Raw genomic sequence first — 14782 nt, 5'->3', positions numbered from 1 at the left:
CTTGGTGAGGGTAAGATGCTACTCAAGGTCAGGGTCATACCGGCCTGGGCTACATGCTCAGAGAGCTCCTCTATGTCTCTTTTCATGTAGTCCAGGGAGGTACGTCTCAGGTCATTCACACCAGCATGGACAATGACTGAGTCATATTTGTACTTGCCTTGGAGTGACCCGAGTGCTTGTGTTATGTGGCGGATCCTAGCACCCGACAGGCAGCTCACCGTGATCTTCTCCTTGTTCAGCCTGGTGAGCGGGACGTCAGTGTGCCTGATGATAGAGTCACCTATTACAAGTGTATCAGGTGTGTTGTTTAGCCTTAAGGGCTGTGACTGTTCAGCACACTGGCTTTGTGAGCTATGTGTTGCACGTATTTTGTTATGGGGTAGCGGTTGCTTGGGTGTCTGCTTTGGAGGTCTCTGCTGCTTAGGCAGATTTTTATTTAGAGCCTCCAAGTATGTTTTTGTGAGTTTATGTGTTTGGTTTGCTGTCGTGATAGGTCTATGTGAGACTGGAATTGTAGTGAGTGTGGTTTCCTTCTCCTCCTGACTGGTTACACCAGTACTGAGTTGAGAGAGCTTAGACTCCAGTTTGGCTATATGGTTGCATCTCCCACATGTGTTGGAATTTGTTGGGAGGAGGAGAGGGTTGTCTGTGTACATTAGGCAGTTGTAACATTGCTTCAAGATTCCCAGGTTCACCAGCTGGACCGGAGAGGAGATTGACAACTGACCTTTGGACATGCTAGAATAGTATTGGGAATTCCTTTATAATTGAAAAAAAGGGCCAATGGGGAACAAGTTACTCAAGGGGAGTTTGTGAGGGTGTAGTGCTTTAATTTTTAGTGCTGACTTATATAATTGCTTTAGTGAGCAAGTGCTAGGCTTTAGCGTAGGAATAGGGTGTTTATTATGAGAACTAGATCAGTTCCAAGGCTCAAACTCAAATAAGCGGCGCTGCTCGATGCCGCGCTATGCACAAAATAACGCAAAGCCGCGCTACAGCGGGTTTTATACAGGCGGACTTGAAAGAGCTAGAAATTGGCCCAAAACAGCCAACAGGCTACCAGATTCCTGCACTGGGAACACTCCTCCAGGGACAGATAGGCTGCTCCAAGCTCCCCACTGCCACTGGTGAACAAAGAAGCCTCCCTCTATCCAAGAAAGGAAATGGCAACACAGGAACTTTCCAAAAGTCCAGAATACAGCAAAGCCTATATTTGGACTACTCTAGGTCAGGAAAGACGGGAAACAAGGATAACTTTTTTTTTCTTTTTTGCAACAAACAGCAGGAAATTGCAATAAATATGTAACACAGGCTAGCGCACTTGAGTGTGTAGCCTCAACAAGTAAATGCAACAAACAGGACAAACTTTAAAAGTGCAAGTGCAAAACAACTTTAGACAGTTTAAAACAGTTCAAGAAGCAGAAATATTTGCAGTTTAGCTAGATCGGACAGTCGCCCAGGTAGTAGCAGGAAAAAACACTTTTATCAGGTTAGCAGTCGCTCTTTTAGCCTCTCTGCTGCTAGCACCACTCTGCAGGACCACGAGGAGCTTGGCTGAGTAGTAATAAGCACAAAACCTCGCCAAAGCGGGTTTTATACAGGGGATTTGAAAGAGCTAGAAATTGGCCCAAAATGGCCAATAGACTACCAGATTCTTGTGCTGGGAACACTCCTCCAGGGATAGATAGGCTGCTCTAAGCTCCCCACTGCCACTGGTGAACAAAGAAGCCTCCCTTAATCCAAGAAAGGAAATGGCAACACAGGAACTTTCCAAAAGTCCAGAATACAGCAAAGCCTGTATTTGGACTACTCTAGGTTAGGAAAGATGGGAAACAAGGATAATTTATTTGTTTTTTTTTTTGCAACAAACAGCAGGAAAATGCAATAAATATTTAACACAGGCTAGCGCACTTGAGTGTGTAGCCTCAACAGGTAAATGCAACAAACAGGACAAACTTTAAAAGTACAGGTGCAAAAACAACTTTAAACAGTTTAAAACAGTTCAAGAAGCAGAAATACTTGCAGTTTAGCTATATATATGTAAAAGGAAAAAACTTCAAAGACCAATGCATGTTAGGTTTAAGCAAGGCACCCTTTATTACTTGCAGCAAGGAGACAAAGATTGTAGGTACAAGATTTGTCTGTCTCTTCGATGATCAGTATGTTATTCTTATACAGTTCTCTTCATGTCACACAGAAAATGTTACTATTCTATTGCTGATGTACTTGGACACAGCTTTCTGTGTGTTTCACAGAAAATGTTACCAGACTTATTGCTGACATGGTTGGATTATTTGCTGTCTTGCAAAAACATTTTGAGAAAAACAACCTGGCCTTGGGCTTATTTTAGCCCACCTTAACTTTTCAATTCTTCAATTGTACAGTTCTAATACATGTGTTACATTTTGTCTAGATTCAAGTTACATTTCTAGCTTTGGTACAAGTAATGTTGATTATGGTTTATACTTTCATGCATTTATTGTTTTCTTTATCAAAGCTTCTAGCAGCTGCATATTTTATCATGGTATAAGCAGAAATTAAATATCTCTTTGTTAAGTTTCATGACATTAGCAAAAATGAAATGTCTCTTGTTAAGTTTCTAATAGCTGTGCAGATTCATGCAGTATGAACAGAATAAATGTATTAACCCTTTTGATCTTCAAATGCACTAAGCATGCATATTACTATTATATATTTTTCTAACATTTCCCCCCTTTTAATACTTTTATTCTACTTTTCAAGATAAGCATAAACAGTTTTTTCTTCCCCTAACCTCTTCCTACTCAGGATTTGCAGTTAAGAGAGTCATTCAGTTTAAGCTCATGAAAGCATTTTCAGTTTTTTAGCAATTCTTCAAGTTCAGCATCTTGGTATAAGGTTTCTGAAACTAAAATGTCTACAAAATTTTTAATCAGTCTTTTTCTGCAGGGGATGCAGCAGCACACACATACCACCAGTAGGATGATTCCTACACAGATGGCAATCAGAATGTTCATCAGGATGCTGTCCCAACCCCCAAACAATTTCTGGAAAAAGTCCGTCAATGGATTTGGTCCTGGTTTGGTCATGGCTGACACCTGCTGAATCACCTCAAGATGGTTGTCTATCTCGTGTTTGTGGTCAGGAATATACAAACAGCACTCCTCCTGGATTAAAGCGCATGTACCTCCTCTCGCCGCTAGGGTGAAGTCAAGAGCCATGCGATTTTGAAGCACCACTGTTCTCATGGCAGTCAGTTCATCAGTCACCAATTCTAGGGCAGAAAAGGTTGCATTGCTCATTATTTCGAGAAGCTTAGATAATTTTCTCAGTTCCCAGATTGATTTCGTCGCTCCATATGCTGGCAGTACACCTGCCCACGATATAACAGTATCACTCAAGTCCATGTGTGACAGTCCATTGCCCACAGCATGATGGTTTTTCCAGTGCGCATTGATTTGCCCCACTGGATTGACAGGCTTCTTGATTTCTCGAACATTCCGAATTTTCCCTTGAGGTAGAACTGCTGTGTGTCGTATGGCCAGAACCAGGTACCCCAAAAGACAACTGCCGGACAAATTCTCGGGTAGCCATTTATATGCTTTTCTACCGCATATAAAGTAACAATCTTCTACTTTAGTAGTAACTTTACTATACCCTGACTCTGCATGAAACATTTTTTTGTCAATTATGGACAGTTGCTTATAGAGGTCAGCATTATGTTTTACTTTACCAATTGTCCTATGCATCAGTTCAACAAATGAATCATAGGTCGTGTTGCAATAGGATCCGATGTTATCAGGTTTAGTGTAGCATCTATAGGGAACAGTCACATTGCAATTGCTCCAACCCACCTTGACTGTATCATTCTTATAAAAAACACACAGTTTCCTTCTGTTGAACAGACAAGTGCAATGCTACTTTATCTTGTTATGTGACATCTGATGTATCATGAATTAGGTTTTCCCAGGTCTTGTTGGCTCCTAGGGGAACTGAAGTTAACAGTAACCCCCGTATGCTGTTGGTAAAGCTGTGCAAATCCAGCAATTCGAAACATTGAAGGTTTCTGCACACACATATTTGATTGCCTGGTAAGTGTTAAAGTTTGGGTGCCACTCTGCACGCTTGTTCAGTTCAATTTGTGTGGCTGAGAAAAGGAATGGCCACAACAAAAAGATTATTGTCACTAGTACAGTCAACAGGATGGTTATGCAATACTTTTGTGGAAATGGATGTTTTGCATTTCTGTTTTCTCCGGCTCTTCCAAGTAGGTGTATTTGGATCTTACTGGATTCAGTCATTTTTACTTTGGACACGTGCTCTTACTCTCTGCCCTAATAGGACCTTCAGCACCGATGTTTTTTTCACTGGGGTTGAGGCGGATCAGTCCTATTGATCTGACCACCCCTTTGTAGCCAGACTTTGTGCTGAGGGCCCCGATGGAGAGGTAAGATTTTTGTCCAACTCAAAGTTCTTAACCAGCTTGCAGTGCATCAGGTGTATCCATGAAGCTTGTTCTGCTATCTTGACTGCAGTGGGTGTCGAAAGAAGCACCTGGTAGGGACCTTCCCACCTTGGCGAAGCCCAATTTTTTCGCTTGATAATTTTGATCCACACCCAGTCTCCTGGCGTCACTGCCACTTCTGATGTTTTGGTTTGTTTTCTATCTCAAACAGAATTTGACTGCAACAGATGTTTAGAACTCAACAGCTTTTTCATATATTCAGCTAGTGTAAAATCAGCTTCCTGGTCTGATGACATGAGAAGTTTCCACTGGGGTGTATAATAAGCCCTTCCAAATAATTTTTCAAAAGGAGTCAATCCTTTAGCTGTAGGGACAGTTCTCATGCTCAACAGTGCCAGGGGTAAACAGTACAACCAAGTTTTTCCTGTCTTAGCTATTAATTTTCTCAATTTGTTTTTTAGTATACCGTTATGCCTTTCAACTAGCCCTGCAGATTGCGGATGGTATGCACAATGATTTTTTTAAAGAAATACCAAAATGCTTACTCAACTGCTGTATAGTTTGATTTACAAAGTGTGTACCATTGTCACTGTAGATTCTTTCCGGAATACCAAACCTAGGAATAATTTCCTTGACAAGTACTTTTGCCACCGTAGCTGCATCTGGATTTTTAGTTGGAAAGGCTTCCACCCATCTGGAAAACATATCTACAATGACAAGACAATACTTCTTATTTTCACATTTGTTCAATTCTATGAAATCCATACAAATAGTGTGAAACGGATATGGTGGTGTTGGGAAACTTCCTTGCGTGGGCTTTATCGCTCACTGTGCATGATGTTTGTTACAAATCTGACACATCAAACAAAATTTTTTAGAGTAGTTTGTAAATCCGTACGTTGTGAACACCTGGTTCACCAGCTGTACCATCCCCCCTGTTGAGACATGGCACTGCCCATGGCTCAACAATGCTGCATAGCGAAACAAATTAGAGGGTAGTATCGGTTTTCCCTCTCTAGAGATGTACAGCCCCTTTTCGAGGATTGCTCCTCGTTTATCCATCGCTGTTTTTCAGCTTGCGTAGTGAGTGTTTGCATTGTTTTTAACATATCTAGATCTAAAGTTTCAGATGGTTGTAATTCCTGCTTATCCTAGAAATTACCAAAATGAAAGACTTAAGACACAGCATATTATGGTAACCTGTTGTGGATCAGAATATGGAAAAGGAAGAAAAGCTGCTGATTAATGTTAAGCAAACAGCTAATAGGAACCAAATGTTCCTTTACACCCTACCCACATGGACTGAGAATCTAGGTGTGGACTGTGTTGTCCCATTTGAAACAAAAAGCATTCTAGTCATAATATACACTCATGTGAAGTGGGTGGGTTTCTATGCCATGTATTCTGATACATTGCAGGCAACCATTGAAAAACTCTGAAACAGTTCTGGACAATTTGGAGAATACCAATTCATCTAACAGTATCTCAAAAATGTTAATTTCTCACAATGGATCTTGTTTTACCAGCAAGAAATATGAACTCATAACAAAGGCAAATGGACTTTTTCAGGAAACTACTGTACCATTTCATGTTTTAACTAATGTCCTGAAAAAGAGATTGTGAAGGAATGGGTAAAGAAAATGGAAGGTGCAGCTATCGAAGCAAGATTGACATGGTTCTTGTTCATTTACAGGATTACTTACAAATGCCGACAGGTTTGCTTTCAGCAGAAATGCTAATGTCAAGATGGCAGAGATCCACATTTGACTTTGTTTTATCAGCCAGGGAAAAAGAATACAGCAGGATCTGAAATATACTTTTGAAAAGCATACAAAGTTAAGAAGTTTTGCAGCTGGAAATTAAGTCTTAAGTCAAGAAATACAGTTATAACTCTACAAGGATCCCACAGTCAATGACAGTTGATTATCATCTGTGCCTTGTACCATGGCCATTTGTCATGGATTTACTGTGAGAAAGCATGCTGATAAAAGCAAAGCATGATGCAGAGACATTGAACCAGTCTGTGAACTTGAAAATAAAGAAGTTATGTACTCACCATAACATTCCATCTGAGTAGTTCTACTTCATTTGTCTTCACCCTGTGGGTCTCCAGATCCACATTGGTTCTGACACGGCCGCATTTTCCAGCTATAGCTCTGAACTCCATGCTCCTCCCCTCACCCATAATGCCCCCGTCTCCCTTCAGATCAAGTTTTCTGCCTAAGAGGTATCAGACACCCACCCCAATGACACCTTATCATCAATCACCAATCATCACAAAAAGAACCTTAGCCTGGACAGGACCAAGGATCCCAACAATAACCATCTGATACAAAGGACATGTCATATCCCAAAAGATAAGGTTAGGGGAAGGGGGGGGTTGAAGACAAATGAAGTAGAACTACTCAGATGGAACGTTATGATGGGTACATAACTTCTTTATCTGAAGTAGTTTACTTCATTTGCTCTTCAACCTGTGGGACAGAGTTCCCAGCTACCTAACTCTTGGGAGGCCCTCATGGAAGGTGTGAGATGAGGCCCAAGTAGCAGCCGAGCAAATATCATCCAGAGAGATCCTAGACCAAAAACCCGCCAACATAGCCATAGATCGGCTCAAATGAGCCTTCACTTTCCTGGTAGAGACAACCTCTTTCTGAATAAGCCTGGCCAATGCATTGTAAAATCCAGTGAGCAACTGTCACTTTATAATTAGGTTTACCAAAAAAGGGCTTGGCATAGGACACACAAAGTTGATCAGACTTGTGGAATGGTTTAGTTCTATGAAGATAAAACTTCAACTGCCTATGTACATTCAGTAAATGTAATTTGTATTCCCCTTTGTTCTGGTAGTTAGGAAAAAATACTGGCAAATTAATGGTCTGATTAATATTGGCTTCCGACGCTACCTTAGGAAGGAAGGACGGTTTAGTGCGTAGCGACACTCTATCTTTATGAAAGATCATATAAGGCACTTTGATAGAAAGAGCTTGAAGCTCCAACACTCTTCTAGCAGATGTGATGGCAACCAGGAAGGCAGTTTTCCAGGTTAAAAATTGTAGATCCACAGATGCTGCAGGCTCAAATTGGGGAGAAACCAATACCTGCAACAGTAAGGTGAGGTCCCACGGCGGAATCGGATCCTTACCGGGGGTCTGAGAAGAAAGGCACCTTGGGGAAAGGTTTTACAAAGTTTACAGGAAGCCAATGAAGACATGTTTACCCCAACATGAAAATTAGAGATGGCTGCTAGTTGGACTTTCACCGTAGAGGAACTAGCACCCTGTTGAAAAATGCTAGCCAGAAAATCTAAAACTGCCAAAAGCGCAGCAGTGAAAGGATCCAGAGATCTCTGACTGGCCCATATAGAAAAGCATTTCCATTTACAACAGTAGACCTTTCTGGTAGACGACTTATGAGCCGCTACCAGAATGGACTTAACAGGAGATGACAGATCGGGAGTCCTAATAATCATGGGAACCAGAGCAGCCAAGCAGTGAGCTTCAGACTGTCCAGATCTGGATGAGGTGATCCCAGAGGGATGTGAAAGCAGATCTGGGACTCGATCCAAGGTCCATGATGGAAAAACTAGATGAGACCTTAGTAAGGGAAACCAGACCTGTTGAGGCCAGAATGGGTCAATGAGGATCACAGTGCTCCCCAGCCTTTGGGCTTTCTGTAGAAACTTCTAAATAAGGGGAAGAGGAGGATATGCATAAAAAAGCCTGGAAGGCCAAGCATGAATCTGAGCATCTCTGGGGGCTCCAGGTGGGGAGTTCAGAGTGAAAAACTCACTGCATTTCACATTGGAAGGAGATGTGAAGAGATTTCAGCAAGGACAACCCCATTCTAGAAGGATCTGTTCCACTACTGAAGGATTCAGAGACTACTCTTAAGGCATCAGGATTGATCTGCTGAGCCTGTCCAGTAGAATGTTGGATCATTCTGGGATGTGCACTGCCATCAGAAAGTGGCCGGTGGAGGTTGCCCATTCCCACACTCTCATGGCCTCTCGACAAAAGGGATAAGATCTGGTTTCCCCCTTGTTTGTTGACATACCAGACCACTGACATATTGTCCGTCTGAATTGCAATCGTTCCCAGAGGAAGATGAACATGAAGGGCCTGCAACACAAAAAGAACTGCTCTCATCTCTAGAACATTGATGTGCAGATAGGTCTTGGAAGGGGACCACATGCCTTGGACTGTCCTTCCTGGGCAGTGCCCTCCCCCAGTAGGGAGGAGTCCGTGGTCACCGTGTTCTTGGGGAAAGTAGGTTAAAACAGACGTCCCTTGAGGAGATCTGGGGAATTAGTCTACCACCAAAGGGAGTCCCTGCACACTTTTGAAATTCTCACTGGTAAAGACAACGGAAGATCTAACAGTGACCACTGAACCAAAAGTGTCCACTGCAGCACCCTCATATGAAGGTGCACCACTGGAAGAAGATTTATCGTGGCTGCCATGGAACCTAGAGCCCTTAACACTGCTTCGGTTGTTGGCAAATGGGTCTGAAGAATGTACAAGATGTGTAACCTCAAGCTGCATATCCTGTCTGACGTGAGGAACACCTTCGTTTGTATTGTGTCCAACCATACCCCGATGAAATCTAAAATCTGAACCAGGAGAAGAACAGACTTGTTCATATTGATTGTAATGCCCAACTTTTGGCTAGCTGAAGGAAGGACTCCCTGGCCTGACATAGTAGATGCTCTGAAGGGGTAGTAAAGAGCCAATTGTCCAGGTACGGAAAGACCTGAATGCCCTGAAGCCTCAGGTGAGCTGCTACTACCGCCATTACTTTGGTGAACACCCAGGGGGCTGTGATGAGACCAAAGGGGAGGGCTCAAAATTAGTAATGATTGGCTCCCAGCTGGACGCGAAGGAACCTCTGGGAGCACCTGTCCATCTTGATGTGATAGTACGTGTCCTGGAGGTTGATCGAGCAAATCCAGTCTCTGGCCTGCAGATAGGGCAAGATAGATTGAATCGTGGCCACCCAGAATTTTGTCTTGGTTACTGATAGTTTCAATTTGGACAGATCCAATATTGGTCTGAAGTCCCCGTCTTTTTTGGCACTAAAAAGAACCTAGAATAAACCCCAGATCTGGGACCAGTTGGATGACTCATTTTCTTAGCAGTGAGTCTACCTGCACTGCTGCCTCTTCCCACTGCATGGGTGGAATGTTCAGGAGGACTTTGTTGCATGGGGGAGGATTCTTGAATGGAACAAAATATCCTCTGGATATGACTAGCTGCACCCACTGATCTGTAATGATGGACTCCCATACTAGTGGATGTAGCAACAAGCGACCCCCGACTGCCTCCAGAGATGGACAGCCGGGCAACCCCTCAGGGCTGCTGCCTGGGTTTATCTGAGAAAGGTTCCTGGGACCCTAAATTCTTAGGACCCCCTCTACCTCTAGGGCACCACATCTTCTTCTGGCCTCAATGGTTCCTGGAAAAGTACCTTTGAAGCAGTGAGAATTGGATCCCAACAGCAGATAGGGTCTTCCCATCCTTCTCGCTCTGGACCAAAGTCTCTCTGACCATCTTCCCAAAATGGAAAGAACCATCATAAGGGGCATTGGTAAGAGACTCCTTGAAGGACTCCGAGAACTGACATAAGCAGAACTAGGCATTACACCAGATAGCAACACCTGACCCCCGCCACCCGTGCGGCTCCCTCCATGGCATGGGAAAGCAAACACATAGACATGTTGGCTACAGCTTTTAGGGTGGCCATTCATGTACTGAACAGCTTCCTGTCCTCTGCTGACATGGACCCTGGGGTCGACTCAGTAATCTCCTTGACCAGATCTCACTGGAGTCAGATGACATGTGCCATGTAGGTCAGCGCCCTCACAGAGAAGGTTGCTGAAGCATAAAGTAACTTCCCAAAGCGATCCAATGATCTCGACTCTCAGATGGGTGGAACGTGGAGCTCTCCTGGGCAAGTTCCTTCTTGGTGGCCGCCACCACCATCATAGCATCTACAGGGGACCCCTTGTGCCAGTGTAACTTGTCCAGGGGGGACTTAAGACTTTGGGTGCTTGGGTATTGGCTCTATGGTGTCCAGCTTCTTCCATGCCCTAGATGTTATCAGATCCACAAGTGAATCAGCAGGAGGGGACACCCAAGAGGTAGATGGGACCAAGCCGAATGCCTCCAGAAACACAGACTCATCAGAGGTTGGTTTTGGGGCGGATCACCCCCCCTTTGGTGAAGGATCTCCATGATGTCTCCAAAGAAGACATCCTCAGGCGGGTGATTTTTGGGAAACTTTCCCTTCATCCAGGTCCATGTCTTCCATGAGGGACTCTGGAGGAGAGTCCATGTGCCTCCCTTTACATGTATGCTTGTGGGGGGGGCTCCTCAAGGGGACTGTCTGGGGAGGTCTCACAAGCTGGTTGTTCCAAGGGTTGAACTTTCTGGGGACTACAGCTGTGGGCTGTCCCTGAGAGGGCAAAATGGCCAGAACCAGAATCAAGGCCAGGGGGGTCTGGATGGACACCGAAGATGATATGGTCAGAGGCCTCAACCCTGCGAGAACCCTCTCCACCACATCGAATGCCAAGGGGTAACAGACCTCCTGGGCTGTCCTAGTGGAAGCCTTTCACCCCTGATCCAACCAGGGAGCCAGAGCTGAGACACTGAGGGGAATGCTTCTCTCAGACAAGCTCAGAGCAGAGAGCACTCCCTCAGATCCGACCCCAAGGCTATTGCTCCAAGAGCTCGGCTTTGATCTAGTCAGATCTGACACAGTCAAGGCACTGGCTGGCATCGAGGTACAGGGTACCATTGGAGCTGACTCCTTGCCTCCGATCGTCCTCAGATCCAATGACTCTGAAACCGCAGATCAGATTAGAGAAGGAGTGATAGGTCTAAACAATGTCTGGAAGGTGCCTGCTCCAGTGGGAGAAGGTCCTGGCAAGACCCTCATCTGAATTTGAGAGTGGATAAATCTCCACATCATCTTTTCAAATTTCCACTTCAGACAAGCTCTGAGTAGAGGGGGAGGATGCTGCTGAAGTAGGCCAGGAAAGCTGGTGGGGGGGGGGGCCTAGGGGGTGACCGGCTCATTTGTACCTCGGGCTCAGGTAAGAACTTGGGGGACCTGAGCTGAGTTGTCACTGCCATGGAAACAGGCTTAACATTCGGTGGAGGGCCGGCCTACATCAAGCAGTGAGGGGGATCGCTTGCAAGGCCGGTCCTTCTTGGCTTTATCCCCTTCCCCGGACTTCTTGGTGGGAGGGTGAGTCCCAGAAGCCATTGAAGGGGAAGATGAAGCTGCAGCCACTTTCCCAACAGGAGAAGATGGGACCTCAGTCCCACCAGAAGAAGGCAACAGGCCCTTAAGGATCAGTTTGTCCCGCCTGCCCTTAAATACCCTGGGATTAAACCCAGTGCAAATGGGACAGGGGGACTGGTGGTAAGGCACCCCCAAGCAAACCACACACAGAGTGTGGCCATCTGCCAGAGAAAGCTTATGGTTGCACTCTGTGCATGTTTTGAAGCCAGGCTTCGGGGCATCAGCCATGCCTTAGCCAGCCCAACACACAAGCTCCATGCAGAAAGGAAAGAGGGGAGGAAAGATAGCAAAGCCTACTCACTTTTTTGTGATATAGAGAACCCCGAGAAGGTATAGAAAAGGGTTGAAAGAGATAAAGAAAGGCCAAAAAGTGACAAATTACTACTTCAGAAAAAACTCACAAATGCTCTGGAGCTCAGACCATGCTGCTTCCTCTCAGGCAGCAAATGAGATTTGAAGGGAGAAGGGAGACATGAAGGCATTATGGGTAAGGGGAGGAGCATGGAGCTCAGAGCCATAGCTGGAAAATATGGCCGTGTCGGATCTGATGTGGATCTGAAGACCCACAGGTTGATAAGCAAATTAAGTAAACTACTTCAGATCAAGCAGATTTCTTGAACAGAACATATGCTCCTACATGTTTGATACCAGAGACAACTGTGCATGTTATAGCTGAGAAAACTGTAGTTGTAAATGTTGCTACCAAAGACCAGAAAGAATCCTAACCTGTGCCTCCTGTGACAAAAAAAGGCATTCTTAGGAATCTTCAGATTTACCTACCCCCAACCCACCTGTATCCTATGTTCAAGTTCAAGTTCAGGAAATGTGTCTCCTGCATATCTAAAATACTGTGTTAGACAGTGGTAAAAAAATTTCTCTGACAAAACCAAAGGAGCACATAATATAATATTACATATGGTAGCATACATTCTGAAAACTTAACATTTTACATGTTTTTAGTGTTAAGCATTTAGAAGCCAAGTTACTATTTCAGAAATGGATTTCAGTGTCATTGTCTGACAAGATCTGAATACATGATCAGGCCTACTAAGAAACCAATAACACTAACACAAAAAATAAAAGCATGAACAGTAAAATATGTGCTATCACTCCAAACATTTCCCTGTGCAAAAATGACAATTTATAGACAGAGTTCTTAACAGAAGAAGGGAATAGGAACAGGACAGTATCGTGTGATGACTAGAACATGTTTGAACCTTTAGTTTGCGTAGTCGTTAAAGATCAAAATACAATTGTATTTTTGATTGGGAAAGCTGAGTCATATATATATATATATATATATATATATATATATATATATATATATATATATATATATATATAAATGCTACAGTTATTTTCATTGCTGGAATGCAAAGACTAATGAAATTATCAAAATGCATCTGTGTGGCTTCAAACCAGAGATCTTGCAACTTATTTTAGTAACACTATAATGCATTACAACTTCTTAGCACACTGATCATCCATAATGAAAAGCATGAATATGACAAGAGTCATTAAAATTTAAATTTGTCACTTTTGCACACTACAGGACCTCTCTTACAGCTGTTAACCCTGTACTTCTAAGGCAATCCTATGCGCTGTTAATGTGAAACAATATTTAATTTCCAGTTAGCAGGCCATGCATATGTGTGCAGAACATACACTGAAAACAGTGTTGTTAATGGTTGTTGTTGTGTATTTCGGCTTTTCAGCCTTCCACGACACCCTGCTTCATTATAGTTTAGCTAGACTTCCTATGATTAAATACATGCTTGTTCAGACAGGCACATTGAAGCCAATGGTATTGGACAAATTCTACTCTTAAGGTTTGATGTTGAGCCAGAAGCAAATGCTTAGATGCAGCCACTCCCAACTAGCAGATATGTAATCAGTTAAATACCTTTCACCAGGGGAATGCAAGTTAAATTGACTTAGTTAAGGGCCAATCCTGGTCTCGTGATAAACAGCAAAATAATGCATATGCTACAATGAAGTTGGGAGAGAAAAGGAAAGATAAACAGCATTTGAAAATCAAACCCAAATATTTTATAGCTTATCCTCCTCAGACCATGTGTGAAAAACATTACTAATGTACACTTGAACGTCTAGCACATTCCTCATTTTAAAGTGTGCCTGGATTACAGATAAGGAAGATAAGAATTAAGAGTGGCGGAGTTTAAGATGGCTGCCATCTTATAGACAGTGTTAGATCATAGCTCAGCATCATAGCACTAAACATTACCTTTGGATAGCCTGAGAGAATTAACTTACATGGTTAATAACCTAACTTTGGACCAAAGAAATAACTTTTCTTACCACATACGGAATCAGGAACAAGCAGGAGGAGTGTATACATAGAAGATTGCAGCAGGTTTTTCCTTGCCTTACCTGCATGTGCTGTCCATGAGGTCTGGGGTTCCTTGGCCTTCAATCTCCTAATCAAGCAAAACAAGAAAATCGACTATGTCACAGGATCCCGAACATATGGACTCAAACTATGAAAGCAAAATACTCTACAATTGCATCTCCAGAAAAAGAAACATTATCCAAGAGGGTAAGAACAGGAAAACAACAGGAAACTACAAAACCTACTGGCAAAATGAAAGCAGACTCAACTAATATGGAAGATCTAAAATTGGCATTGCAGCTTATACAAACTGCAATACAAAACTTTTCTGCTCAACTACAAACCTTTGAGGACTCCATGGACAGAATACTTACAAAAATTGACAAAACTGAGGCAAAAGTTTTAGATAATGAAATTAAAATAGAGCAGTTACAAAAAATAACATAATTCCAATGCCAAAACTATGTTGGATCTGCAACAGAAACATTTAGACCTTGAAGCCTGATCCAGGCGCAACAATACCATATTAAGAGGTATACCTGAATGGATAGAACATAATACCCTACCAGAAACTATCACTTCTATTTTTGCTTTATTTCTAGACAATGCTCCCTTTATACATCAGATAATAATTGAAAGAGCTCACATGGCCCTTAGACCATCCTCTGACCTAAAAAAAT

The 14782-nt window shown here is 43.1% G+C and overlaps 1 long non-coding RNA gene across 1 annotated transcript in view; it reads right to left on the bottom strand.

Moving 5' to 3' along the window:
- Positions 1–14181, bottom strand: part of LOC122798231 — a 210170-nt gene extending 195989 nt beyond the window's left edge. Inside the window, exon 1 of the long non-coding RNA XR_006364233.1 lies at positions 14144–14181. This is a non-coding gene — a long non-coding RNA (uncharacterized LOC122798231). The remainder of the gene's footprint in view (positions 1–14143) is intronic.
- Between the last annotated feature and the right edge of the window lie 601 nt (positions 14182–14782).

The sequence above is a fragment of the Protopterus annectens genome, chromosome 3.part1, assembly GCF_019279795.1.
Source record: "Protopterus annectens isolate FY-2018-M chromosome 3.part1, PAN1.0, whole genome shotgun sequence".
Taxonomy (NCBI): Eukaryota; Metazoa; Chordata; order Ceratodontiformes; family Protopteridae; genus Protopterus; species Protopterus annectens.
This window is presented reverse-complemented; position numbering and strand designations above follow the sequence as displayed.